The 27,212-nt window shown below is 44.6% G+C and overlaps 1 protein-coding gene across 4 annotated transcripts in view; it reads left to right on the forward strand.

The window, feature by feature from the left end:
* Positions 1-542: 542 nt before the first annotated feature.
* EPB41L3 (erythrocyte membrane protein band 4.1 like 3) overlaps positions 543-27,212 on the forward strand; it is a 144,981-nt gene continuing 118,311 nt past the window's right edge. The window contains exon 1 of one of the 4 annotated variants that reach the window (XM_040586064.1): positions 543-726. The gene's annotated coding sequence lies outside the window, so the exon portion shown is untranslated. Of the gene's footprint in view, positions 727-7,713; positions 7,738-8,790; positions 8,879-27,212 lie in introns of those variants that run through there. The other 3 variants (XM_040586059.1, XM_040586058.1, XM_040586056.1) reach the window with 3 other exon arrangements.

The raw sequence follows: 27,212 nt of genomic DNA on the forward strand, positions 1-27,212 counted from the left end.
GGGGAGGGCGGTGGGCAGGGTGGGGCGCTGGGCTGCGGCGGGCAGTGTGGCTCCGGGAGCCCCGCGGCTGCCCGCCCTGCCCTGCCCTGCCCTGCCCTTTAGCTGGGGCGGAGGCGCCCGTGGTTTCCCCGGGCCTGCCGGGAGCGCCCCCCCCGCAGCAGCCCGCCTGGGCCCCCGCCGCCCGTTGCGGGCCGCGTCCCCCTAGCGCGGACCGGGCGGCAGCGCCTGCACCGGCACCTCCCAGCGCCGGCCGCGGCAGCGGGCTCCCGTGCGGCCGGCGGCGCGGAGCGACGGCACCAAGTAACGTCACGGAACCGCTTTTATTATTTCCCCCTTTTTATTCCCCAGAAAAAAAAAGGGGGGGGGGGGGGCTGAGGGGGGGCCGGAGGGGCCGGTGTCCCGCACCGCTCCCCCCCGGCCGCCAGCTCCGTGCGGGGGGGGGGGGCCGGGCCCCGCTGCCCACCGCCCCCGCGGGCGCTGCGGGCGGGCGTGGGCGGGGCGGGGCGGCGGCGGCGCCAATCGGGAGCGGGGGGGCGGGCCGCGCCGCGCGGTGCCGAGCCGAGCCGTGCCGGCCGCCGGAGTCCGCTGGGTGCTGCAGGTGGGAGCCCGGCTCCGCGGCGGCGCGTAACTTCGGCGGGCCGGGGCTGTCCGCGCCAGCCTCCTCCGCGGGGAGCGGGAGGAGGCGCCTCCTGCGGCGGCGGCAAGCACCTCCCGGGGCAGGCTCAGGTGAGAAGCCGCCGGTCCCCGCTCCCCTCGCTTTCCCGGGCCGCCCTTGTCGCCGCCCGGCCCGGCTCGGTGCAGCGCAGTGGGGCTCGGCCCGCCGGGTCGCGATGCGCCGCGGGACCGCCGAGCTGTCCTTGGCTTGAGGTCAACGGGGAGGGCCGAGGGGCGTGCGCTGCTCCGGCCGCCCCCGCGGGGCGCCGTGCCGCCGCGCTCCGCTCCGCGCCGCTGCGCGGAGAGGCCGCCGGGGGCTGCGGGTCTGCGGCGCGGGGTCGCCTCTTTGCCTTCCTCCTTTCCCCCTTCCGCCTTTTCGCTTTGGGCTGTTGGGGTGTCCCGTCCGCGCCCTCCGCCGCCCTGGGCCGTTTCGGGGTGCCCGAGGGCAGGGCTCTCCCCCGCTCCGGCGGCGGAGCGGACTTGTGGTGCGGGATGCGCGGGGCCGGGCGGTGCGGTGCGGGAGTGCCGCAGGCGGGCACGGCTCTTGCGGGAGCCTGTCCCTCAGCCGCCCTTCCCGCCTCTCTCCCCTTCGCAGAGCGCGGCATCTCCCGCGGAAGATGTGCCCGGGGCCCGCAAAGTTACGGGCTTTGCGTGGTGCGCAGCGGGGGCGGCTGCGGAGGCGGGGGGTGAACGGGGGAGCCGCTGCGCTGCGCAGGCTGGAGCGCGGCCGGGGGAGCATCTGCTGGCGAGCCCAGCCGGTGCAGGTGGGGTGCCGAAGCCTCTTTTTTGCGGTGATTTAGTGTAGGCTTAGGGTCAGTCCCGGTGAAACAGCAAGGTTTTGCTGTCGGTCGGTGGGGTCAGTGCGTCTTTAGCGTTAAAAATGTTTAATATGTTTCTCAGTGGTGCCCCCCCCCACACACACACACGCACACTTTGTCTCTACCTTTTCGGGTTTTTAAAAAAACCCAGACCTAAAACAACTCAGCTGGCGACGTTTACATTTCTGTAGTAACAGCAGTTCATTAGAAAAGAGATAGTAGCAGGAAAATTAAAAGTAGCAGTAATAGAGCCCCGGCAGTGATTGCAGATAGCGCTTAGGGATCCGTGGCCCCACGCTCGCTGCTAGCCGGGAGGGGCGGCGGGGGCGTTGGGGGGCGTGTGGGAGCGCGGGGGGCTGGGGCTGGGAGCGCAGGTTGCAATGCAGAACTGCAAGCACTGAAACTCTGCATTTTGTGCACAGTTCAGTGCTAGGTGGCCATTTTTCTGATTTTTCCTGACAGGCTGTTGGACCCCCAAAATGCTCATGTGGGATTTGAAAAACACCCCCTACCCCCTTTCCTAGGCCAGTTTCAATGTCAAGTGCTTGCATTTTTGGATCCTAAATTGGCGATGCTTTGTTAGGCTTTAAACCTCATTAAAATGTAGCTAACCATCTCTGAGAAGGATTCTTCACCCACCCCCCCCCACACCCCCCCCCGGTCTCTGTCTCTCTGGAGTTTGTATGCTTGTTCCCCTGTTTTTTCCAGGGAAGGATTTATTCCCTGGTACGATGACTGAAATGGTGACACGCAATTCGGTGTGCTGCCAGATGCTTACCTTGTTTCAGAGTTTGGGATAGGCTCAAGCAGTATTAAAAGCTTGCTAAGAGGATACCGTTATATGGTTTCCTCCATTTTCAGGCTATATTAGAAGCAGTCTAAAAATACTGGATCATCATTCCTCACACTGTAACTAACTACAAGACTTTCAAAGAAACATTCTTAGATATGCTTTGTATTTTTTTTTCCTTTTTAACCTTGGAAATTGTTAGTCCTCATACCTAATAGGGAGCTACTGTTGTATCCTTGTTCTTGTAACTTGGAGGCATTGCTATTGATTCTGAATTTAACAGTTTTCAACATCAAATTGTCATTGTTACGAAGGGTTGGGTATTTAAACAAAACTTCCTGAACATATACCCCTTGATGTTCCTAGAAACCCCCCAACCTTTGCCAAGTGCCATAAACATGTGCAGTTAATGCAAATTTGTTAAGAAAATGGCCTTTTCTTTTTTTTAATTAGGAGATTGCAGGGAAATAGATTATATCAGCATCTCAGTACTGCTCCTGTCCTTCCTGCAGCAGCATTTATCTCGGCATATGAAGTTTCTTTCAGAGGTAAATGTTATAGAAGTCCCTTGCTCGATTACTGGTTGCACATTACTGCCCAGAACTAGCTTAGGAAGGCACTTTACTATCTCATGCAACCTTATCTGCCATTCCACAACTTCATAACAAACCCACTGGAACATGAAATGACCTTGGAAAAGCATCTTTCAATCTGACACAAGGCATTCTCTTATGGGCGACAGCACTGCTCCATGCAGAGCTGAGTTTCTCAAATTGATCCTTCTAAGCTGATATTTTTTTTTTTTTGAAGAGGGGAGGGACACGGGTGGAATATTGAATTTGAAGGGAAAATATGTTTTTAAAAACAAACCCACTTAGCTGAAGCTGAAGCACCACTCAGCTGAAGAAGAGGTGTATTAAGACTGTACATATGATAGTGACACTTAAGTCATGGGTGAAAACAAGTCTTCCAATTTTAATCAAAGGAAACCAGCATTTCCGCTGCCAGTTCTGATTTGCTCATTCATGGGATCTTCGAAAGCCCAAATTACTAGTGGGACTAATTAAGAGCTAGTTGGGTATCTTAAATGGCGAAAAGAAGTGATGAAGTCCTAAGTAAGTTTTACATTTAGTTGTATTGTTCTTGACATCATAATGTGATGCTTCTATGTCGAAAATATTCCAGAACCCTTTCAGTCCCTGAAATACTGCTCCTCTGTAAAGGCTGCAAGAACACTTGAGAATTAGGAGCAGCCAAGGGGAGTCTTGCAGCTGTCGAGGGAATTGGTGGAGGTGGTGCCTGGCCAGTAAGCTTAATGGGATTTTGGCCTGGATTCTGGCCTTGACACTTCAGGTCTTGCAGAAGGATGGTGGACATCTCTGTGCACATGGTGGTTTTAGCTTTCAGGAAGATGGTGCCTCCTGTAGAGCAGTGCCTGCTGACAGCCTCCCACCGTGCTCCAGCCTCTGGAGCTCGTGGTACGAGTGCCACCTGCTGGGTGATGAGCACGATCTATATAAATTAAGTGTAATTTATATATGTATGTGTGTATTTCTATGTGTATCCATATGCGTACTATGTTTATTAAATATCGGTGTATGTTTTTTTCATAGAGATGTTCTTGGGTGAACCGATGAAACGTTGCTAAGACCTGAAGTTTCTCACTGTCTGAGGAGTTACCACAGCTTGTGTTTTGTGAAACAAATTGTGCTTGGGTTTTGCATGGCGAGGGCAGAGGGGTGATTTTGATACTCCTGATGTTTAATGCTGCCCTTGCTTTACTGAAAGCAACTGGGAATTTTCGGTTGTGTAGCTTATTGCTTGTGAGACGTGATAAGCTTTCACAGTTGTCTCAACGGTCAGATAGCAAGCAGTGGAGGTAGGGCTGTAGACCTGAAATGGAGATCAAACAAACCAAACTCCGCTTTATGTTATGTATCACTTAAATGTTAAATCTCCATAACACTGCTGATTTCATAATTTCTCATGTCAACTGTCTTATTTCCGTAGTTTATGAGCATCCCATTTTGATATGAAAAATAGCACCTCTCATTTAGATTAGCTGAAGTTGTATAGAATTTGAAGGATATTGCTGGATGGTGTTTTCAGTTTTTAAAGAATACTTTTTCATATTCACACTTTAATAATGTTTGCATAGGAGAGTGAAATATTAAAGTTTGATTATGTCCTAGAATTTCCCTTGGCAGGTGACATCATAAATCCAAATCTGACCTCGTCCCCAGCAATGGCTTTCCAATTTCCATTAGTTTCTATCTTTCCTAGCTTGGTGGAGCATTGGCTGGGATGCTGTTTAAGTACCAGTGTGATTCAGCTGTATCCAGAGTGAAATCAGTTGCAGCATCAAAGCTTGTAGTTGTTCTGTATTGTACCGTCAGTATTAGGGGAAGATGCATAGCTCTGTTTTTTGGACAGCTAACCTCATTAAGGCTTTATTGTTTATATAATTTGTGGTACACTGGTGCCAGATGAGTCTTTTACCCTGCCTGTGGATTAGGAATGGGTCCAAGCTGAACCATAAAAGTTTTGAGGAAACTTTCAAAAGCTTTCAGCTGGAAAACCTATATTGATGTGCTTTTGTGGTAAATGGAGAAAATGTTTCACTTGGTTTTGCAAGTGTCTTCCACCACTCGAGAGCTGTACACTGGAGAGTACATAACAGTCAGGAATGAGTTGATGGAACAAAAAGGAAGCAGTGTAATTGCAGAGTTCATCTTAAAGTGCAATTCTAGAAAAAAAAAAAAAGGCACCTTGCATATCAAGAGGGATTAAAAGATAGATTTTTGAGGAGGGGGACTCACAGTAATAATGTACTACTAAAGTTCACTGTTCCCCAAAACATTCACAGTTAATTTGATACTTGAAAAATTGTGATTTCAGTGTCTGGTGAAGAAGCAATTGACCCTGAAATTGCTGCCTGAAGCTGAACCAACATTTTCAGTTTCATAACCAGTGTCATGCCAAAATAGCATGTGAAGAGGAGCAGGGGGAATGAAAAATGTCTCTGTGGTCTTGCTCTAATGTATCGCTCCTGACTCTGACACAAGCAACTAGCATGTAGTGTAGGCAGTGGACGCTGCTGCAGTGCTCAAGGCAATTTAAATCCAATCCATTCATCCATCCCATCACGGCATATTGTGATTTCCTGCCCCCAAACCTTCTGAGGTGCTAATGGAAAGCTGCCCCGTATAACGTGTCAAACTTCAACAATCACCTGTTCTCACTCAGAAATGCATACGCAGTACAGTCGATGGGGATGCTGCACTACTATCCCTCTCTCTCTTCCCCTCCCCATCCTAAGTAAACTATTTCCGCAGCTCTCATGCTTGAATTCTGCCTGTTTTGAGTAATTCATACTCTCGTTTTGTTCCTTCCTCCTTTTTTTGCACACCACATTTCCCAGTGTCTCTACCTATTCAGCATCTACTTCCCTGGGACCTCTTGATCTTTCTCATCTGGTGATAAGTTCATTAATGTTCCATGCCACCATTCTTACTTTCTTTAATTTGAAGTCCTGTGTTTAGTCAGATCACCCAATGGCTATTACAGTCCTTGGGAGTATCTTGGAGTTGTCTGCTCCGGTAAAGATGTCTTCCCAGTACTGTCAGCTTCCCTTGCAGAGGGAAAGGCGGGTAATATCTTGAGGGCAATCTGTAGCTGCAGTCACACTGACAGTAGTGGTGCATGGTCTCATCTCTGGGGAAGGACCGCAGTTCACAAGACTGACAAGAGAAATCAGAAATGAAGACAAATCTTTTGCAATCTCTTCCCTTTCCTCTCCAATATTCTTCAGATGAAGGTGTTGGAAAGGCGCCTTTGGTAAAAGCAGTTCTAAAAAAAAAAACCAAAAAGTTGCTTGCTAGCAAAGTGGTAAATACATGAGCAATCATCATCCATCTTCTGCAGTCTTTCGTGCTGTCTTATTAATGGGCCGTGGAGACAGAGGAGGAGGTAACTCATCAGCCGTTATCTGTAGGGGGCTGCAAATTAGTTGACTGTGCCAATTATGTTTTCCTTTTTGACACCAACAGATAAATTTGTCTTCGTATGGCAAGGTTTCTACAGGGATCAAAACCAAACCGTGCTAAGGCCTGTGCGGGTGGCTCACTGCCCTCCTACGCTGCCTTGGGGTTTCTGGAGGCCAAAGTGCTGCCCTGGCCCCAGGCCCCTTTGCTGGGACCCAGCAGAAGATTGCCGAGTTGTGACCGTGTCTGTATTCCTGAGAACAGTTGGTTTGAAGAATTGGGATGGTCAAAACATGAAATAGGAAGATCTCCCAATCTATTGCAAGAGATTTTGCAATGACCTTTGGCCTCTTGGCATCTGTTTGCATGATGGTCAGTCTGGTGGTTACACAGCTGCTGGAATAAGATGCCACCGCCTTCTCTCCACTGCAGGCTCCAGCACTCTCCTCATCTGGTGTCTCTGCACCCAGGACCTTAACTTGCAAATGCAGTTGGCTTCTCTGGTCAAAAGAAGAGCACGCCTTCTGCTGCCGTTACGTGCACATGTGCAATTTGTTTGGGTTAACCCATAGCAACTGGCATTTTGTTCAGATGTCTTTGAAGCATTCCCACTCCAAAGGAGTAATAATAAGAGAAACCACCAAACAAAAAGGCAAAGAAACTAATGCTGAGTTCGTTAAATGTTTTGGAGCAGTTGCCAAAAGAAATCAGTGCTGAGCCTGGAAAAGCTGTAAAATTCGTTCTTTGGCTTTTTATTAGGAGGAGTGACACTGGGTTTAGTCACCTGGACACTGTTTGAGGTCCAGATCAAAAAAATTGTTACTTCAGCTTGGGTATTGTTGACAGCTTGCAGATGTGTAACCATGTGTAGATAGCTGTGAGGTAGGCTGCAAGCCCCCTTAATTGCAAAGAATAAATTATCAATTCCCCATCCTTGATTGAGAATTCTGAAGATGAGCAGTTGCTGTGGCCGTTTTTGACTTCTTTGCCGAATGTTAAATCTCCTCATCAAGGATTTAAAAATGTCAGCAGTATGAGAAAATAATATACCTTTTCTGTATGTGATGTTGCCCACCTGTTACAGCCTGATGAGGGTAGGTACAGTAAAAGATCTGACTTTTAAAAAAATATATATTTTTCCCCTCTCACAAAATCTTCCTTATGAGGGCAGCCTTGGCAGAGCTTTCTTAGATGGTAATTATTGTTCTTTTATTAATATGACATTGCTATTGTGGTGTTGTTTTTTTAAAGTAAGTTAGTGTTGTGGGTGTATGTTCAGTCCATTTAATGAGTTATCTGAAACTATTCTGTAATACAGACTTTACAGAAAACAGTAGTGTTGTAGTGTACATTGAAGTGTACGTTGAATCTCAAGAGTCCTTTTTTTTTTCTTTTTTTTTCCCTATTTTCCTGCTGATTGCTGTAACCATGCTGCAACGGTGGACTTTGCAAACTGGAAAAATGGCTGCCTCCTGGAATATGGACGATTTTGGTGAGTCTGCAAAATGAGTTTCACTTGTGCTTGCTTGGGAGAAAGAGGTGGAGTATTATTTCTTGCAAGTTGGGCTTGGTGAAAGCTAAGTGTTTTTATGGTGTTGGTTTTATGGAAGCAACAGGCAAAACTTACTGAATTTCAACTTTCTTTTTTGATGGAGTAGGTTTTTTTCTCATTCTATTTTATTTTTGGCAAAGGTGAAGGAATTAACACGCAGTGGATTAATTTGAAATAGTGTAATTTTATGAGATTGAGTGTTATTGCTTTTGTAATAACTTAAATTACTTTTCTGTAAGACACACTGTGAAGCAACAGCTTAGAACATTTTTATTTTTTATTCTTGGCTTATTCAACAGAAACAGTTGTTTCTGTGAATAGTTCAGACAGAAAATGATTAATTCATTGGATGGCTTTTCAGAAAAGCTCTGTGTGGTTCTCTTTGCTTTTCCTAATACCAGTGTTGCCTGTGGTGTGAACTTTAAGAGATGATGCGTTGATGGTGTGTTTGCGTTAAATATTGTACCAGACTTTGCTGCGAAAAGAATTTCCATCCCAAGTAGTCTCTGGTGAGATCTTTTTTCTTTAAATTAAAAGGGGGGGGCGGGGGAAGGAAAGAGAGGCACAGAGCTCTTTCAGGGTCATAGTCTTTACTGGTGTGCAGACAGCTGACCTGCAGAATACCAGTCTAGGAGTACCTGCTGTTGCTCCCTGAGGAGGCGGCTCTGGCACTTTGGACTTTCAATTAAAGATGACTGGACAGCTGCAGGGAAAACATTTGCTGCAAACATATCAGCCAGAGATCTGCTCCAAGAGGCACAGTTGGAGGTGGCAGTATTCACCCAGTGTTGTCTGTAGGAGTAAAGCTGCCTCTGAGCACTGACTGGAGGTGGTTGGCAGCTTAGAAGCCTTGGGATTTATCTCTGAGCTATTTAGACCTAGCAGGAGTGACTTGTTACTACTAATAGGCTCAATTAAGGAAAACAACTTGCTTCACCTCTCACCTGTGTGGTGGCAACCTCCCTTATGCACAGCCGTAAGATTTGAGGGAGAAGGCAAATACGGTGTGGGCATGGTGTTGGCGGCCCATCCTGTCGCAGGGAGATGCGAGTGTCCCCATGCAGTGGTGGTCCCGTCCTGGGTAAGGCATGGGAGTGCGTGTGGGGCTGGGTGCTGGCTGCTCTCTGACAGATTGCAGCCGGGTTTAGCTGGTGCACACCTCTTCGGGTGGGGGAGGGGATGGTGTTTGGCATCACCTCTCCCCCTCTCCTTTCTTTGCAGTCTCTTGAACACGCACAATCTATGGCACCTGCGTCTTGCAGTGATGCAAAGAGCATGAGACCAAAAGATGGTTCTTAAACTTCAGAGTTTCTTCTGAGACACAGCTTTGGAGAAATCTGAGATGAAACTTGATATTTTGCTTTTGAGCGTTTCCAGAGTATTGCTGCTTAATCCTTTTTATTGATCCATAGCTTATGCCGGAAAGCTCTTGTCTCAAGGCAATATTCAGAGTCCTGGAGGATAATGGCACTAATCACATTTCATATGACCTTTCAGGCAGGATGGAACATCTGTTGCGTGGCTGCATTTTTCTCCTCTCTTAGTTCCAGTTATATACCTTCTATTCCTCAGCAGTGTGGCTTAGGAGTGCAGTTGAGAAGCGTTCTGTATGACTGGTATGTGGTAATTTGGTAGCTGAGTAGCAGTAGGGTCTGTAAGTGAACTGCTGCTTCAGATTGCCATGCTTTGATGTGCTAAGAAGTCTTGATCAGCCTGAGAGAGTAATAGCTCCTGCGCCCAGGAACAGCAGCAATGCATGTTTACTGTGATGGACATACTACCCAAAATTCTTTGAGTCTGAAAACTAGCAGAGTGCATTCCTCATGGCTTTGCTTCAGCATGTATCTTGCTTTTTTTTAGCCTATTTTGTAATGTACGTGAATAATTCGCTCTTGTGTTGCACCTATATAAAGAGATGCCGCTTTAATGTCTGGAAATGCAGTAATATGAGTGCTGAAGTGCTGCCATCACCACAGCACATCAGAGGAAGTTTGATGTGATCACATGGATGAGCATTTCCACCCAAGGTTTATTCTTAGACTTATTTTTCACTTTCACTCTGGTTTGATTTTTTTTTTGGCAAATGCAGTTAGCAAAGTTAAAATCTGAAACAGTAATCTAAATCAAAGAGCAAAGCGTACTTTGCATGAACAGATAAATACCAGAGCTAAAAGTATAAGGAATTACTTCATTTCCTTCCACTAAAAGAGCAGAACTGATGTCACTCCAGACTCTTCCCAACGGTGTATGGTGGAAGGGCAAGAGACAGTGGGCACCAGCTCAAACAAAAGAGGTTCACACTGGTTACAGGGAGACAGTTTTTCACCCCAGGGACAGCTGGCCGGCCAGCCAGGGGCACAGGTTACCCAGGGAGGCTCTGCCGTGTCCATCCTTGGGGGGTTTCAAGATGTGACTGGACAAAGCCTTGAACAACCCAGTTGGATCTTGTAGCTGGCCCTGCTTGGAGCAGGAGGCTGACCCAGACACCTCCGGAGGTCTCTCCTAGCCTGAATTGTCCTGTGATCCATTAAAACCCACTTGAATTTAGAGGAGCCTTCATGCTTGGAAGAAGAGTAGAGTGGCAGGGTCATAGAGGGTGCTGTGATAATGGCAAGGCTGGTGGTGGCTGTTGTAGCAGGAGGAATGCAGCATCTGCCTGGGCTTGTTCTGGAGTGCCATCTGGGGCCATTGCTCAGTGTTTGTTGTTTTGGTTTTTAATGGTGCAAAGCAATTAAAACCCACGACTTGCTGCTTCTGAAGTGCAGCAGCACATACATTCTAAACTATACGCTACTTGTTTTACACCAACAGTAGCTGTATTGCTAGTTTCCAAAATTTCAGAAGTAATCGGTTGACTTTTGTTTACAAGCCTCACCTCGTAGCAGCAGACTTCAGGAGAACTAGATTCTTCACGTAGAAGGCTTCCAGTCTTTGCGGTTTTTTTTGTGTAGCTTGTTTGTGTTTTGTTTGTTGGTTTTTTTTTTTAAGCGTTGGGCTATGGCTATCCCCAGCCCTTCAAAAATATATGTGGCAGTGTGAACAGGAGGCAGATTAAAATGGGTGGTTGGTTGGACTGAACAGGAGTCAGTTCCCTAGGGCGAGCTAGGTGCTCGGACTGAACAGGAGTCAGTTCCCCAAGGCGAGCTGGGTGCTTGCTGGTGATGATGTGAAGCCTAACAGAGCTCCTGTAAAGGGGAAGTGGAGAGAGAAGTGGTCTAGATACCAAGGCAGCCTCGCAGGGTGAAATGGGTGAGCCTATAAAGAGAAGCGTGAGCGGGGTCAGAGATGACCACAGTGGATGCTTCTGAAGGAGCAAAGGGCTGCTGATGGTTCAGACACCCCCCTACCCTGAGTAATCCTTCGTGTTTTTGGGAAGAAAGCCTGCAACAATGGAGTTAGTCCGGGGGACGCTTGAAAGCAAACTTAAGAGTATGCGAAGTGCACTATTAGTAGGATGTAGCTTATGAACGCACGAGTGAATGAATTTGTTTAACCTGATCTCAGTTTTTCTGTTGTATTTCTGGTTTTGTTGGCTTGATTTTTCTTTCCTCCCGGAAGGGAGTTAATTTAATTTACAGATTGACTCTCCTTCTTTGTGTTGGGAAGCGATACAGGTGAATATGGAAGGGTACATTTAGTAACTCCAAGTGAGATTTCAAAGGCTTTCACTTACTTTTGTGCTTTTTTTAGCACTGTCCTGTCTGCTTCCACCCACATAGCAAGTGAACTGTAATTCTTGCCTGTTGTGCTCCAGCTGTGGTCAGTGTGGTTAGTGGGTGAGGTTGCTATGCCACAGTGTCTTGTCCCTTCCATATTCAGAGGCTGAAAGCCATCAGGATTATTGCTGTGAGAAACTAAAAGCTTTAGATTTTAACCTTAACTTTACCTTGACTGTAACCACGCTGCTCCGTGTGCCTGCACAGTAACTATCTTCAGAGTTACGTTGGCGATGCTATCGTGACTTTGTCTGCTTTTCCTCCAGCCTCAAATACTACACTGGGTAATTTGATTTTTATTTTGATTTTTTATACATATGCAAAGCCTTTGTATTTCTGCTTTTCTGTTTTTTCCCCTAGCCGTTCATTTTCAGTTGTTGCATGGATAATAGCGCTGATGAACAAGTATTTAGCCTGACACATAAAAGCATAGCTGTAAAGAAAATGAAGCAGAGAAAATTACAGTGGCAAAGGTTCCTAAATTATAGTTGTACAGGCAGATTGTGATAAGGAAGTAGTTAAACATTACTATTTAGTCAAACCTGCAACTGTGGCTGGTACTTCGATTGTCTCCTCCTTTTGCTGACACTCAATTTGTGTGGTTGGTGAGATACTCTTCCTGCTAATAAAGTCCCTGTTTTATTGAACCAAAAGCTTTTGGAAGTAAATGGGTGTGTTTTTCTGGGTTTAGGTCAAGTGCCAAACAAATGCTAATTATTTTCAGATTTGCTTTTAAAAGAAATGTTAGGTGCTTGCTATACCCACTGCTTAAAAAAAAACACAACACAAAACCAAGACACAAATTGATCCACCCTTCTGAGAGTGCATACATGTTCTGTTAGGTGTATTGGAAAACATACCTAATGTAATAGGACTGAACTGGGATATTCATAAACAGAAGTATTAATGTTTGAGCTGACTGTACGCTGGCTACAGCTGGAAAGCCTGCTGCTTTTATGGCAGCAGCGTGTTTGCTCGCAAGCCCCGGGTTTGAACAGTGCAGGCAGATGTGAGCACTGTTTTGTGCATGCTCTTTGGTGGAGTTGAGCACTTGCTCATCAGCGTGGTCTTGAGTACAAGCCCCGATCTCCTAGCAACAGAAATATTTGAAGACCTTTGCTCGGTTTCAAAGCATCACAGCAGTAATCTGTGAGACCCTGGAGACCAGCTTTCATCCACAGGGATGTGGAACCAAGCAAATGTGCTGTGTAGAACTTCCATGGAAATGAGGAGCAGAACCCTTTAGGGGAAAACTTGCACCTTTCTTCATAGGCACTGTATTTTTCCTTCTTGGAAGTTGCTGTTAGGATCAGAGTTGGTGGTTAGTAATAACTCCCTTCACCTCCCCTCCCAGGTGATTCAGAAAATGTCCTAAGGCAAGTTGGGTTACTGTGGTTAATTTTGTTTGAGCAGGATGGGTCCCTGTTTGTGAGCAGAAGGTGGTACTCTGTGGTAAAGCTAACTGCCTTTGTGCTTATCTTAACCTTGATGAAGCTATTATCATAGGTTTGTTAGGAAAAGAGTGAGGTGAAGGCAGCGGGCCAGACTGAGCAAAGGTTAACAGCCATAGCTTGGCCGTCAGCAGAATTGTGTTGCTGGGAATTGCATCGGAGGTTTTGCACAACTTTATTGTCTGCTTGGCTTTTAGCTGTTTCTGAGAGCATGTCCTTCAGAAAGCTAAGGAATGGCCAAGGGTTGTTCACCTGCGATTTCTGCCTGCCCTTTGCATTGAGGAGCCAGTCCAGAGCGTGGCCAAAACCCTGCGGAAGTGGCAGTTGTTTGTGGTGGAGCCTGAGAGAAATGGATTTATCCAGTAACTGTGAGGCTGTTCAAGTTGGATCTTGGCAACTTGGTGCGCTCTTTTTTATTTTTTTTTAAAAAATAAAAAATAAAAAATTCTTTCTCACCAGAACAGTTGTACTGAGATTTGGTGTTGCATCCTATTTTTAACACCAAAGCTCTCTTATCTCTAGTTAAACATGTGGTATGTTTCATTTGGGGAGAGATGGCATTTTATCAAACACCACAAATGAGCTTTCTTGTTAGAACTAATTCAAACCAACTGAAAAAGGATTCTTCCTATTTAATATAAATTTATGTGTGCATGGTTCTCATAGTCAGAATCAGTAGAGCTTATTGTCAAAATAGAGATCACTCAGTCGTCGTTCTCTTAACCCAGCATTATGTTTGTCATATGGTACTTAAAAAATCCTTATGTGCCTAGCTTATCCCAGTATTGCAGGTCTTTTGCACCAAGCTCATGTTATCTGTAGAGGAATAGAAATTCTTCTGAAGTCACCCAGTTTTAAAGCCTGCCTCTTTATGCAGAAAGATAATTGCTGGCCGGTGTGTGTTTTTTGCAGTAGCGGCAGTCACCGCAGCAGTTTGAGTTCTGTCATGTTTATGCATGGCCAGACATTGCCCACAGGCTGGTAAAAATTTGCTGCAAGAGCTTTTATTTTTCAGTCTTGGGAAGTGGGCTCCATCTAGTGTTTAAATTTAAGATTAGGCTGGACGCCAGTTCCTTTGCTTGAATGCCCTTGCAGTGTGGATAAAGGACATAGAGGAGGAATTGTGATAGGCATCGCTTTCGTTGATGATTATCTGAAACGAGACGGTTCTCGATACAGTCAGTATGGGAATGGCAACCTGAAGCACTCTGTATGTCTTGCACATGCACTTGAAACTAAAATAATCCTTTTACGAAATGGCACATGGCTAAAAAGAAATTAAACCAGCATGGCAATTATGTGATCCTGGAATATTTTGTGGTTAGCTCCTATATATACTCTCACACTATTTGATGTGGCATGTTAGAAACCAGCATGTTCATCTATAAAATCGGAATTAGAAAGCTAATTGTGGAGTTCTTTTAAGAAGTAATAAACTTTGAAATGTGGACTGGATATTAATATCCAGTCAACAGAATAGTTTTCCAATATGTAATGCTTCTCTAAAGAAAGTGTGTGGGATTCTGCACTTTATTTTTACTTATGTTTTCTTAGTATTTCAGGTTTTGTAACATATAATCCTCTGATAAAGGGTGCTTCTTTTTTTTTATTACTATTAAAAGGGATATCAGATTTTGGTCTGATTTAAACTAATATAGAAAAGTATTTGATAGTTACTGTCTCATGTTTCTAGTGCCCTGATGATAAATAATGCTGTGAAACAGAAGACAAGAAGCATGAAGAAAAAAAATTTCATATGTTCAAGGTGGTGTTAATTAATCTAAGCAACTTCTATTTTTTGTTGTTGTTGAAAGTGGATCAAACTGGGAAAGTTTAAGTACTTAAGACAGATCACAGATTTGCCTTCTCCACTGACCTTTTACACTCCGAACTGAAGAAGCTGGGACTCCGCAATGTTTAGTTGAGGGCACAGCAGCAAATCTGCAGGGAGGAAAACTTGTACTGAGGACTATATTTAATAATCGGTACAGAGGGGTTTTGTCTAGTTGCATTATTTTTCCTCTAATTAAAGGGAGATTTGAGGCCACATTAACAAACTTTTAGCCAGAGCTCTATGGCACCTTGCAACCATGCTTTGAGACTGATGAGGAAAGAGGCAGGCAGGCACCGTGGCCAGGATGAGTGTGGCTGCATGCCTGAGCCACCAGTCCCTGCCTGCGCAGGGACATTGCAGACCTTTGCTGCAACTCGGAGGCAGGGTGGGGATGTGTGACTTGCCCCTTTGGTCACTTACCTTGAGGGCTGGGGGTTGAAGAGCTGCAGAGGTGCCTGCCCCTTGCAAAGGCGGAGGGTGATCCCCAACCCAAATCCCAATATAGCTTTTGGCTTGTTTTCTGCCAGTTGCTGGAGCAGCGTAGAGCAGGGGCTGGGATCCAGTCCCATGTCCCTGGCAAAGAGCCCGTTGTTTTTTCATCTGTGAAATATTTGGGGTCTAGGCTTTCCAGTTGACACTTGTGAGCCAGAGCGTGGACAAAGTTAATGGGAAACATCTGGTGCCAGGAGGGAGCCGCGATGGCTGCCTCGGCCACGTGAAAACAGGGAGCTGTTGCAGCAGGGTGCTGGGGTGCCTGCATATCTGCAGCGTGGGGCTCGGGAGCAGTGGCCAAAGAGGGCACCCGTGGCAGTGGGATGTAGGCAGTGAAACCCTGCAGAGCATGGGGCACATGCCCCAGAGCCTCCCAGCATTGGACTGTGCTGCTTCATTTGGCAAAGGAAGGCAGCCAGCAGTTGTGTGGGGGTGCTTGAGTATGTACACGTACACATGCTTTTTTGGCAACTCATAGTTTATTACCTGTTTTTGCTTTTGAGCCACTGGTATAGTTGGCAACCTCTAATCTTCCCATATAGGCGTAGACTTAGTCTGTCAGCCCCACAGAGACAGTAGTGTTGGGGTCGATCTGCTGGCTCACCTGGACTATCTTGCTATTAAATACAGTCTTCTGTAGGCAAAAAAAACCACCCATTTCTTTATCTGTTGCATTTTAAAAAAGCCCAAACCCACAAAATGCATTGTTAAATCCAGTTTACTTTCCCGTATTAGTTAATTTCACTTTTCTCTTGGAGTGGACAATGAAAACGAACCTAAGTTTGTGTTACCTGAGGCCTCTGGGTCTTCCAGTGATCCGATAGATCACTAGATACCCTGTGGTGTTTGTTTTTTTAATTGCCTATTTAGAAGCAGTGGCTACACTGCAGTTTCTAAACAAAGCTTGGGTATACCTCTGTTTCCCTTCAATCCTGTAAAAACCCTTTTCTCTCTTTAAAGAAAATTGAATTTTGTCCAAATCTAAACTACTGCTAGGCCTTTAAAACCTATTTGTAAAGCTACAGGTCAAAAAGGCAGGGCAATATTTTCCTTTGTGGAGTGCCTGGTAATATGGTGCTGTCAGCTCAAACACTGCACCGCCTAGAAACTGGTTTGCATAGTAGCCCACGGGGTACTTCTAGCTGAGGCTAAAGCTGGTGACAGAGGCCTTACAGGTGGTTTTTGTTGTCACCCATCAGGCAGCGGGATAGGATGCCTTCCTCACGTTCTTGCTTTGAATCTGTGAGAGGTGGGCTTTGAATCCATGCTTGCCGTGTCTGACACCGCTGGTGGTCACGGTGGTGGTGTCTCACGGCCAAGGGAGCTGGTTTGCTGTGGCACTGGCAGGGGTGGGAGGGTCCCCGAAGAGGTGTCCCCTTCCCCCAGTATGGCCCTACAGCACAGCTGCACCAGCACCTCCCAGCTGTGTCTGAGATTGCTCGTGGTGAAGCTCAGTGGAGGAGGGACAAACCTCAGGAAGGTTGGACTTGGTCATGGTGCCGAACTGCAGGCAAGGAGGTGGCGGCACCAGGGGAAGCTCGTAAATAAAGGGTGTTGCTCCTCTGCTGAGCAGAGAAGGGCCTTAAAGTGACAAAGCAAATGCCAAATAATCCCTCTGCACTTCAGAATGGCAAAGTTGAGGGTAATCTAGAGGAGATGCTTTGCTGCACTTGGGAAGGCTGTTGCAGAGTTTATGGCAGCAATTAAGAAAAGCATAGTCTTGAGAACGTGAGGTTGGAAGGGTGGTTCTGGCACATGAAAATCAGGTCTGGAGCTTTTTGATCGCTTCTGTTGCCCTATTAGAGGAGGAAAGTGCTAAAATAGAGACGGGGAGTGGAAAAGAGCAGAAGTGATTAATGGTTTCAAGTAGTGCAGATCCTGAAGATGATGTAATTAGTACTGGCCTATTTTACCTGAAAGAAAAAGAAAGCTATAAATAAAGGGTAGGGTGGGTAAGAACAGGTAGAATATTATGAAGAAATGACTATTTTGGACTCAGTATGTCCAAGTAAAATTAAGGTATAAAATCATTTATGAGCCATCTGTGTGTTTTCTTTTGTGGTAGAGGCAGCAGATACACAATGCGCTGTGGAAGTAGATAGTAAGAGCAGGTAGTTGGCATCAGCTAATTGAAGGGCTAGGCAGTGTATTTTGGGAGAAAGAGAATATACTAATGCATCAACTAACTAGATGAAGGCTGCTAAGATGACAAGACCCTTAATTTAGATCCGTATTTCAGACCATGGTATGGTCTGCTCCTGAACATTCCTCTGCGTGGTGGGCACAGCACCCGTGTTGCAGTAGACGTATGTTCACCTCTTGCACATCCATCTTTTCCCTGTGCAAACTTGAGCCCGCTGGTTTGGGAGCCGGACTTAGCCGGCACTTAGTCTTGCATTGGTTCTGGCTACCTGACTTGAACTCCCTTCTCTCTCTGCCAGGGACTGATGTCTTTGGTAGTTGCCTGACCCATTGGGTCTGTGCCACGGTAGCATGTGACGTTGGCAATTTATGAGCCAGAAACTTGCTGCTAAGAGGCTATTAATTTAAACTAGAGGAGGAGAAATCAGGAAGGCAACTTCACTGTCCTGAGTTTGAGAGGATTGGTTTCACGGCTTAAACTGTTGCTTTTGTCATTAAATTACTTTTTTACTTGACGGAGAGATGGTTCTGCTAACATCCTTCCATCGTAATATGCCCATAAGAAATAACAGTGAACTTCATTGTATTGTAACTCTGTTCTCACAAGTTCAACATTGTGATTTTCTTTTGGTTTCTTCTGTGCTTATAGAGACAGTAATTGTTCCTGAAGGAAAGCTTGCTCTAATTTGTAGACGTTAAATTGGTAAGAATTTGCTTGCTGTTGCTGATGTAATTTCTTGTTTGTCTGACCTCATTCACCTAGCATTAAAATCATATTACTGAATCTCAGTTTAAAAATTGCTGTAGCTAATAGGGAAAACCTTTGCTTTAAGTGTTTTGTTGGCATGATCTAATCTGTATCCTTAATGTCCACTGTGGGACTGGATCCAGCTCTTCAGTGCTGACAAGTGCCTTTTAGCCTCATTTATTTATTAGGTGGAAAACAATTTAAAAGCTTAGTTATTAACGCCACTTTTTATAGGAGAAAGTAATGAAATTGCCCAGTTTGAAGACACAAGTTATATAACTTAATATCTAATCTTAAATAGCATTATTAAAGCTAAATGCCCACCATTAAAATAATTTGAGGTTCATTTTGTTACAAAACCCAAGAAGGCGGCTTTCTGACATAATACCTTGTAATGCAATGGCCAAAAAAATATTCTCTGCATATGGGGTACTTTGCAAGTTACACGTAATCCAGGCTTTATTAGCTTGCTCTGCCAGACTGCCTGCCCTTGCAATAAGTGTACCTCATGCTTGAAGCCCAAGCATGTTTGCAGCTTTTCTCCTTACAAAAGTAGGTATGAGGTTAGTTGGAGTTACTTGTGATCTGATTGCTGTGGAAGTGGCAGTATAAAACTGGATTGGACTGGAGTATGCAATAACATTTGCAATGATCTTTTCCTTCCTCTCTTAAATGTCTGCTTTGCTCTGACGTTACAAAGGAGCAAGACCTACCTGAAAGTTTTTGATTCTAGAGAAGCGGGGACATAATCTTAATTTCTCAATTAAAAGGTACACATTCTCACATATCAAAAAATGTTTTATAACTTTTTTTTTAGAACGCGCAATACACCATTGAATTCCTGAAGTTTAATTTTTCTTGGTAATTCTGTTTAAGGGAAGAAATGGCAGCTGGTCAATGGTGGGGAAAAGAAAGTGCTGAATTAATGTTGTGAGAGGGGAAGAAGAATTTCATTAATACCAGGGATGATTTTACTTTTTGTTTGATTTGATTGCTTTCACGCTTTGATTTGCATCAGCATGCAAATATTTCTTCCTTGCTGTGCTTAATGTTGAAAGAGATAAAATAAAGCAAATTACAAACAGAAGCGGTGAAGGCAAATCTTTTTATTCCGAAGGAAAATGTAAATGTTATCAGTACAAGGAAAAATTAAAAAAAAAAAAAAAAGTACGCTTCTCAGAAAAGTGCAGCAATCACAGAGTTTTGAATATTTAAAGATCAATTTTGTCATTACATCAAACTAGCTCAATCAGAGCAGGAAAAATGCAGTATTGATAAATGGTGCTTCTGAGTGAGATATTTGAGATGGTATTGTCACCAGAGTGTATTTATAGAGCTCCCAGGAGCTGTTCAATACTAACTGCGCAGGAGTGGTAGCTTTTTGCTTCCTGGTTAGGCTTATTTTACCTGCCATATTCCAACGTGTTTTTTGTTTTTGCATAGGAAATAAACCATCACTTCTGAGATTTTTTGGAAATTAGGATGTTAACATCTGTTCTGAAATGCACTGGTATTTCCTTTTCTGGAAGAAGAAAGGGTGGAGGGAAGTATAGAGAAACTAAAAGATCTGATAAGTTAAAAAAAGAAGACTTGTATGGGAGAATTGCTTCATTTCTTCCTGACCTATATTAAGTCCTAATATCTGCCACTTTATTGTTGAGATAAAATAATCTTTTTATTATTTTTTTAAAGGAAATGTTCCTTGTAAAATCCCTGAATGCACTACACTGCAGATCAGCCTGATCGATAACTTTACATATGTTGTAGTAGTATTTTGATGGCTTTATGGTTAAAATTTATGCTTAAAATTTAGTGTTGCTGGTGCTGTAGTGGTACTGCTGTGTGTATTATTGAAATGGCTTGCTGCAACATCTCCGGTGTAAGGGAGGAGAAACAAAAGGAGGGAAAAAGTCTTGCTTGAAGCCTACTGGGAAGAAGGTAGATAAGAGAAGGGGGTGTGTAAACAGGGGTTGCATTCTGGAGGTAAAGCAGAAGATGCAGAGGCCATCAAGAATTTTAAGTTAAAATAGGCAATGTTCATGCACACACTCCACATTTGCTTGAGGCAGAGTATGTGAGTAGTCTCATTAATGTCAGAAGGCCCCCTTACATGTTTGAAGTTGAGCGGATTTATAATTGTGTATTGGATTATGTCCCAAGTCCATCGTGCAAAATTATTGCTTCTAATAAATTCCTACTACTTGATGCAAAAAAAGAGGAAAGAAAAATCTTTGAACTGCCTATTGTACCACCAGAAAAAGGAAATGATGAGACAGAATTTGAGAACCCTTTTATTGTCAAATAAAGGTCTCACCCCTGAAGTGCACCTGCGACTCCCCAGTGGGGTTTTTTCCAGCTGAGGTCTTGCCGTGGGTTTGCCTGCCCTCGCCTTGCCGTGTTACTTGTTGCAACGGTTAGATGCTGTTTTTCCCCACCCTGCCACTTACAGATGTCTCCTTTGGATCGCTCCCACCACCACCCTACCTCATCCTTCTCCGCATGATCAACTGCTCTTGGCCTCAGCTTGCTGTCCTACACTGCACCTCACTGCTGCGCCCAGCACCGGCTGGCTGTCCCTCCGTGCCCTCCTGCCGTGCTGCAGGGAGCCTGGGTGCTTCTCATGGTGCTCCCCTTGCTCCAGCAGGGCTCTGCCTGCTGCCTCACCCCTGTGCTGCTTGGCTGCTGTCCTGCTGCCGCCCTCAGCCCTTCTGGTCACCTGCTTGCCCCGGGCACCTGCGTGGGGTGCCGGACCGGTCAGGCAGGTGGCTCTCTGCACAGACGTGCAAGTGGCTGGATGGTCACTTATGTTTCCCATTCTTCCCTTGAATCCTTCTTTTTCTAAGGTAAATGCTACCTTTGCATTTACCAGCTCTTTTCGTTTGTCTCCTACTGGTTTTTGGGGCTCTCCCAAAGCTGAAACAGAGGACTGCAGACCTGTTGAAACTTTCTGACTGAAATCAAAATGGAAAAGCAAGGCCCAGGACCTCGGGAGCAGCGCTAGAAAGCTTGTTTCTGTTGGGATACCTTATTGGAATGGGTCTTTTGAATTGATTTAGAATTTTAAAAAAGGGTCTGAGAAACTTTCCTTTGAAAGCCTTGCAGCTTCTTCTGGTTATAGGCTGAGAATTGACTTTGAAGTATCCCTGAAGTGGAGCCATCTGGCTTGCTATTACTGTCTAGTGGTCACCAAAGACAGCTTTTGCTGTTTAACCTCTACAAAATGTTCCCTGCCCTTAATGAATATCTGATGCCAACCTTGGATATATAGATGATGTCTCATGGGGAGAAGGAAATCATTGTAATAAGGTTATTATTTTAGCTACTAATTTGTACTTTCCAAATGTTCATATTTACTGGAAGGTATTTTTGTTATTTCATTTTAATGCAGTTGGGTTTGTTCTTAAGTCTGGGTGCAAGAGAATCCTTAGTTTTCTGGCTCATTGCATTTATTCTGTAAATATTTTTTTCATTATACCACATTTCTCTGAGTTTTTGAATATGAATACACTGAAGTATAGTGGCTTAACTTTATATTATTTGGTTTGCCTATGTAACATGTTAGATAAATGCATCTTTCATCCATGGTGGGAGTACTGTGCTTTGAAGTGAGAATTGTACTTTGGCCAGCAACATAAAGATCTACTAGTGTATTGAATAAATATATTGCAACTACTGATGACAGTCTCCTCCTCCACCTTCTCACGAGGTGCTGCTTCTTTCTCTTACACTGGTTTGCTTCTGGAAGTGTTTTTTCTAAGCATGGTTAAATGATAGCCAGTGATGGGCTGGGTTTTATTTCCGTCACCGAGGGAAATGACGCTAACATGCTGCAGAATGTGTCTGGTAGAAACTGCACAATCATTTTGACTTTTCTGGATAAATTAATTCTCCTATAGTATCATGTTTTTAGCTTAGAGCTGTGCTTGTCCAGCATAAGCACAGCCTTTCCTCGACTCCTGCCATAGCTGTCTCAGGTTTGTGGTCCAGCTCCTCACTTCCCTCTTCTTGCTCTGCCTCCACTGGACAATTCTTCCAGAATGACAGCTGATAAAATACTGTATAGCCCTCTTCCCTTCGATGTTTTCTTCTTTTTTTCTGTTAAACAAAAAAGAAAAATCTTGCCTGCTACCCTTCTCTAGATTGTCCTTTCCTCTGGCTGCTGTACAAAATATATCCAGAATAGCTGTGAAGTTTTCAGGCCAGTACCTCAAATTCAGGGAATGGCTCTTGTGAGCTTTTTTATTTTTCTTAAAGCTGTCTTGTGTGGGAACATCCAGAGAAAAGCAGCGGCTGCTGGCTATGGGCTTGCTGGGCATCCATGGGTTTCTCTCGCTTGCTCTGCTGTGGGCTGGGAGCCACCTCTGCCTCTGACCCTACGCCGCTGCTGTGAGCCCTGCCTTGAAGCAGCACTTGGGAGGGATGCAACTGCTGCTCCTTCATGTGGTGACATACCTCCTCCTGATAATGAAAGTAATATAACATAAACAGGCTCTTGCATAGCAGAGAATAGCATTTTGCAGTTATTAATCAAATCCAGACATCCTTACTTCCAACAGCAGGAGGCTGGGCTCTTGGAGCCAGGGCAGAGAGATCTTTTCTGCAGTCTTTGCAGCTTCTTCTGTATGCTTTCCCCATCTGGGGTGGTGTGCTTTGAGTCTAGTGATTTATTATTGTTGTTATTATCATTATTTATTATTAGCTAGAGATCTGTGAGGGCATTCCTCACCCTTTGGGGTAGATTGTACTCTGCACTAAGCTGAGGGACATCCTGTCTCTTTTTGTGAGTCTCTGAGAAGGTAACAGTTCAGCAGAGCCTGGTGGTCAGAGCAGCAGCAGTCGACGGGAGAATGCCATAGCAGCACAAGACACTTCAGAAAATAATCCCAGTTTGCTGCTGACTTTCGCTTTCCCAGGATCCTGTCCCCAGAGACCCATAGGATCCTGGGTGATGTCTATGGCCTCTTGCCCGGCAGAGCAAGCTCATCTCAGTAAGAACCATCTGGGGGGACCACTGGGAGGGAATCCTGCTAGCTAATCATCAGTCTTCAGCATCTCTTCAGCCTTGTTCTGAGCTGAATATGGGAGTCAAAAATAGCTGTACAAGCAATTTGTAAAAAATATTTTATGTGAGAAGTTAGTTTTGGCAAATAATCTACATTTTGCCTATTGAAGTAATTCTGGTGGGTTTGGGGGTTTTTTGCATTCACAGCGTGAAGTTTACTAGAATTAAGTAACTTCTACTGAGCTGGTTTGGAAGTTCTGTGATAAGACTACATTTATGTATATTAAATAATCAAATTCAGTAAGAATAGCTCTTCATTATATCAATTAACTAATGGTGCCTTTAGATTCATATGCTTCAGAGCGTTTAATGCACGATGCAGAAAGAAGCAATTTTCTAGCTTGTCTATTTGTTTGCTTACAAGCAGTTTCTTTAATTCCATGTTGAAACGAGTTTTTTCCTACCTAGCTGATATTGTAGCAAGACATATGTTGTACCAAGAGGAAATGTAAACAAATCATCAGTTCATAGAGTAAGTTCACTGATGTTTATTTTTTAAAGTGTTTCTTCTTCTCCCACCTCCCTTCCCGTCTTTTTTTTTTTTTTTAAAAAAAAAAAAAAAAGGTTTGTATAAGGCAATGCACGGCAGAGAGATTAGGGTCTCTTACTGCTTCCTGAATCCTCTCCCCTGCCCCAAATTTATAAAACACATGCGTAGTCCACCAGACGCTTTGGCAATTATCTTAGCAGAGGTATTGTGCAGGTTTCTGCTTTGCATTTGGTGGATGTCACCTATGGTGGCTGCCGAGGAGAGGGTGAATGGGGCAGCTGGTGGTCAGTGGCCTTGGCTATCATCGCTAAGGGATGGAGGGAGGAATGCTTTAGAAATGCCAAGTGAGTCCCAGGCGCTGGTGGCCTTGCAGGGGAAGGAGGCTGCCTTTATTCAGCTCTGCAAATACGGCTGAGAGTTGTCAAAGTCTCCGAAGCTCAGTAAGTTGTTCTAAAAACTATTTAACTCTTACTGTGAATATTTGGTAGAAATGTAGCTGTTTGGGTGGAAAAAAGGCAGCAATCTATATCCATTTTGTTCCTGAATTAGGCTCCCCAGGATTAGGATTTTTGTCGTCTTTCCTGATTTAGAAATAGTCACCCACCCTCTTTGCAAGTGTAAATTGCTTTCCCATAATGAGATCAATGGACCTTCACCGATTTACAGTAGTAGAGAATAATTTGGCTCATTACGCATTTGATGAGATATGAACAGGGAGACTATCTTTGCATGGACAAATAGTAAAATAAACATTAGGACTAATAAAAAAATGTCATATCCTCCACAGCTGTGTTCTGGCTATGTATGTAGGGAGGTGCCATTACATATGAGTGGGACAGATGTATCCGTGGGTCATTTCCATGGGTCACCCAGATGAAGGCTTTTTTCTCCTTCCTACTTCTGTTGTGCTAAAGTCTGTTTTGTCAGTCAAGGTGGCAAGAGGCTTGAGTTTAATCTTGGATTTAGCAGATGTCCTGGCAAAGTTCAGCTGCTCTTAACACAGGCATGACTGATTTGTTGTTTGTTTTTTTTTTTTTTTTTTTTTTCCTAATGGAAACACAAATCCTAATGAAGTGTTTTACAGTTGTACCAGGCTGACGTTAAGGGTGGGAGTTTAGAACCAAAATTGGGATTTAAAACCTAGTCTGTCGTTCCTGTAATCTGGTTGAGCGATCAATCACCCTAGGGCAGCCAGCTGGCTACAGGCAAGGCTTTTGCATTCCTACAGTTTTGATGCAGACCCTCAAAACCTCTACCACTGTGACAGGTCTGGCAGCTGGCTTGTGCTGCCTGGCACTGTTTATCCTTTGGGAAAAAGTTAATAGTGTTTCCTTAATTTTATTTTTTGTCCCAAAGAAGATATGTTGCGATGGTATTTTCTGTGACATTGATAACTGATATGCATTCCATCCCTGGTGATGTGAATTCTGGAAAGGGAAGTGGGAGAAGAAGATAAAATTGATTGTGAGATGTGAGGAGTGTACTTGAAAAGTTGTAATAAAAAATGTGGAGGTCATCTTCTTTAGTCTGCTTTAAGAGTTAAATTATTTTTGTTTCTCAAGATTAAACATATCTCAGAGTAGTAATGAATTTATACAGGAAAGTGAATTTTGGTGAAAGACTGCTATTAAGACTTTTGTAGAAAAGTAAATGTGAAAGAGCTCTGCTACTGGCCATGGTTACTGCATGTTCTTTTCCAAATACTTTTAAAAAATATTTTGTTTCCTTATATACAAATATTTTCCCCTTTATGTAATGCTGTAATGACTTAGATGTGAATAAATGAGAAATATAACATCATCTTGCATGTAGACTTTTCTGGACTGACTTCTTGCTCTGTGTAATACAAGTGATGTTTTTATCAAGCGCATTAAGAGGAACGGGCAGAAAATGTCCAAAGGGATCACCCTGAACTTACAGATTTCATCCTGAAAGTGTCAAAATTTGGAGTGCTTTGAATTTTTCATTCCGTATATGCCATTGGTGAGTAGGGTTGGGTTATCTCTGTTCTTAGTAACAGCAGAGCTCTTTACTCTTGTTTGTTTGTTTTTTTTTTTTTTATTATTATTTGATTGGTTGGTTTTGGTTGTTTGTTTCTTTTAAATAGTGAAGAACTAAATCATGCTTACACTACTATGAGGCAACGTATTTATACACTTTGTGGGTTAGGAAGCACTCAGGGAAACAAAGATGGCTTTGAGGTGGAATAATCCTCCAGCCTCCTACTCAGGAGGCTTGAGTTTAGTCTCTAGGCTACACTACTTCAAAATAACCCTTTCCCTCCCCTCAGTGCTGATGACCAGACCGGAGCGTTATGGCTGCTCAGTGAGGCCTCCCTGCCATGAATCGGAGACGTGTTCTCCGGTGGCTGTAACCGCGGATGAAATATCTGCGACGGCGCAGCAGCCCCTCCACGCCTGGGGCTGCCTGCTGCGGGAGCTGTGTTTTGTTTATCCACCAGCTGCTTTGAAATGGCTTGTAACGGCGCTGGAGTCTCTGCCACTGGGCTGCGGGAGGGATAATGTATGAACCTGCTGTGCTTCAAATCCAGTGGTGGTGTCTCTGTAAATCAGAAACATTAACTTGTTTAAAATGTACTGTATTTTGCCATGGTTACGTGGTTTCATCTGGTGTGGGATGCAGAAGTTGCCTCTTGTCCACTAACACCAAAACCTTCTTCTGACACGTGGCCATGATGCTTGTGAGAAACACGTCTGCAAAAATGGCAGAGGTCCTTCTCATGCGACAACCGATGTGGGGTTGACTCCAGCCATGGGTGGCCCCAGGGCTTCCTGAAGTAGGTGGGAGCCTCGTGGGCTGTCTGGCTGTTGCAGAGGTTTTTCATTTATGCCATAAGTTTCAGTCTTTGGACAGGACCTTATTTTGCTGTGCATTGCACCAATTTCAAACTAGAGTGGGAAGTTAAGGTTTTGGGTTTTTTTTTTCCCCTGCCAAAGGAGAGGCCGTATTTCACTGGGAAGTGGCAGCAAAGGTTTTCAGACTTCTTTTGGTTTTCATAGGAGATGCAACTGGACTATGCTGCACAATCTTTTTATTATTTTTTATTCTACCTAAAGCTTCCTTCTGCTGCTGATAGTGATGAGGGGAGTAAATGCAGATCAGCCAGGACAAATAAACCCTTGCATTATTATTTTTTTTTTTCTTTTTAGCAGTATGCTTCACCCCCACACAAATCTCATTCATTTGCTTTGCAAGTACAGAAATAAAAAAGCTCGTCCCAAGTTCTGCAGGAGGTTCATGAGTGGGGTGAATCAGCTTCCCAGTACAGCACCTATGTCCTCAGCAGTGTATTCAGGGAGCGTTCCAGCATGGTGAGGACACTGAAGGGATTTTGTGTGGCATGTTCTCTAAGCAGCTCTCAGGGAACTGGAGCTTCCCTTCCTCTTCTGATGTCACATATGACTGGGGAGGTGGAGAAGAGCTCTTGGGCAAGGGGCTCCCAAACTGTAGTGCTTTGGG

Source organism: Falco naumanni, chromosome 3 (assembly GCF_017639655.2).
Source record: "Falco naumanni isolate bFalNau1 chromosome 3, bFalNau1.pat, whole genome shotgun sequence".
NCBI classification, from domain to species: domain Eukaryota; kingdom Metazoa; phylum Chordata; class Aves; order Falconiformes; family Falconidae; genus Falco; species Falco naumanni.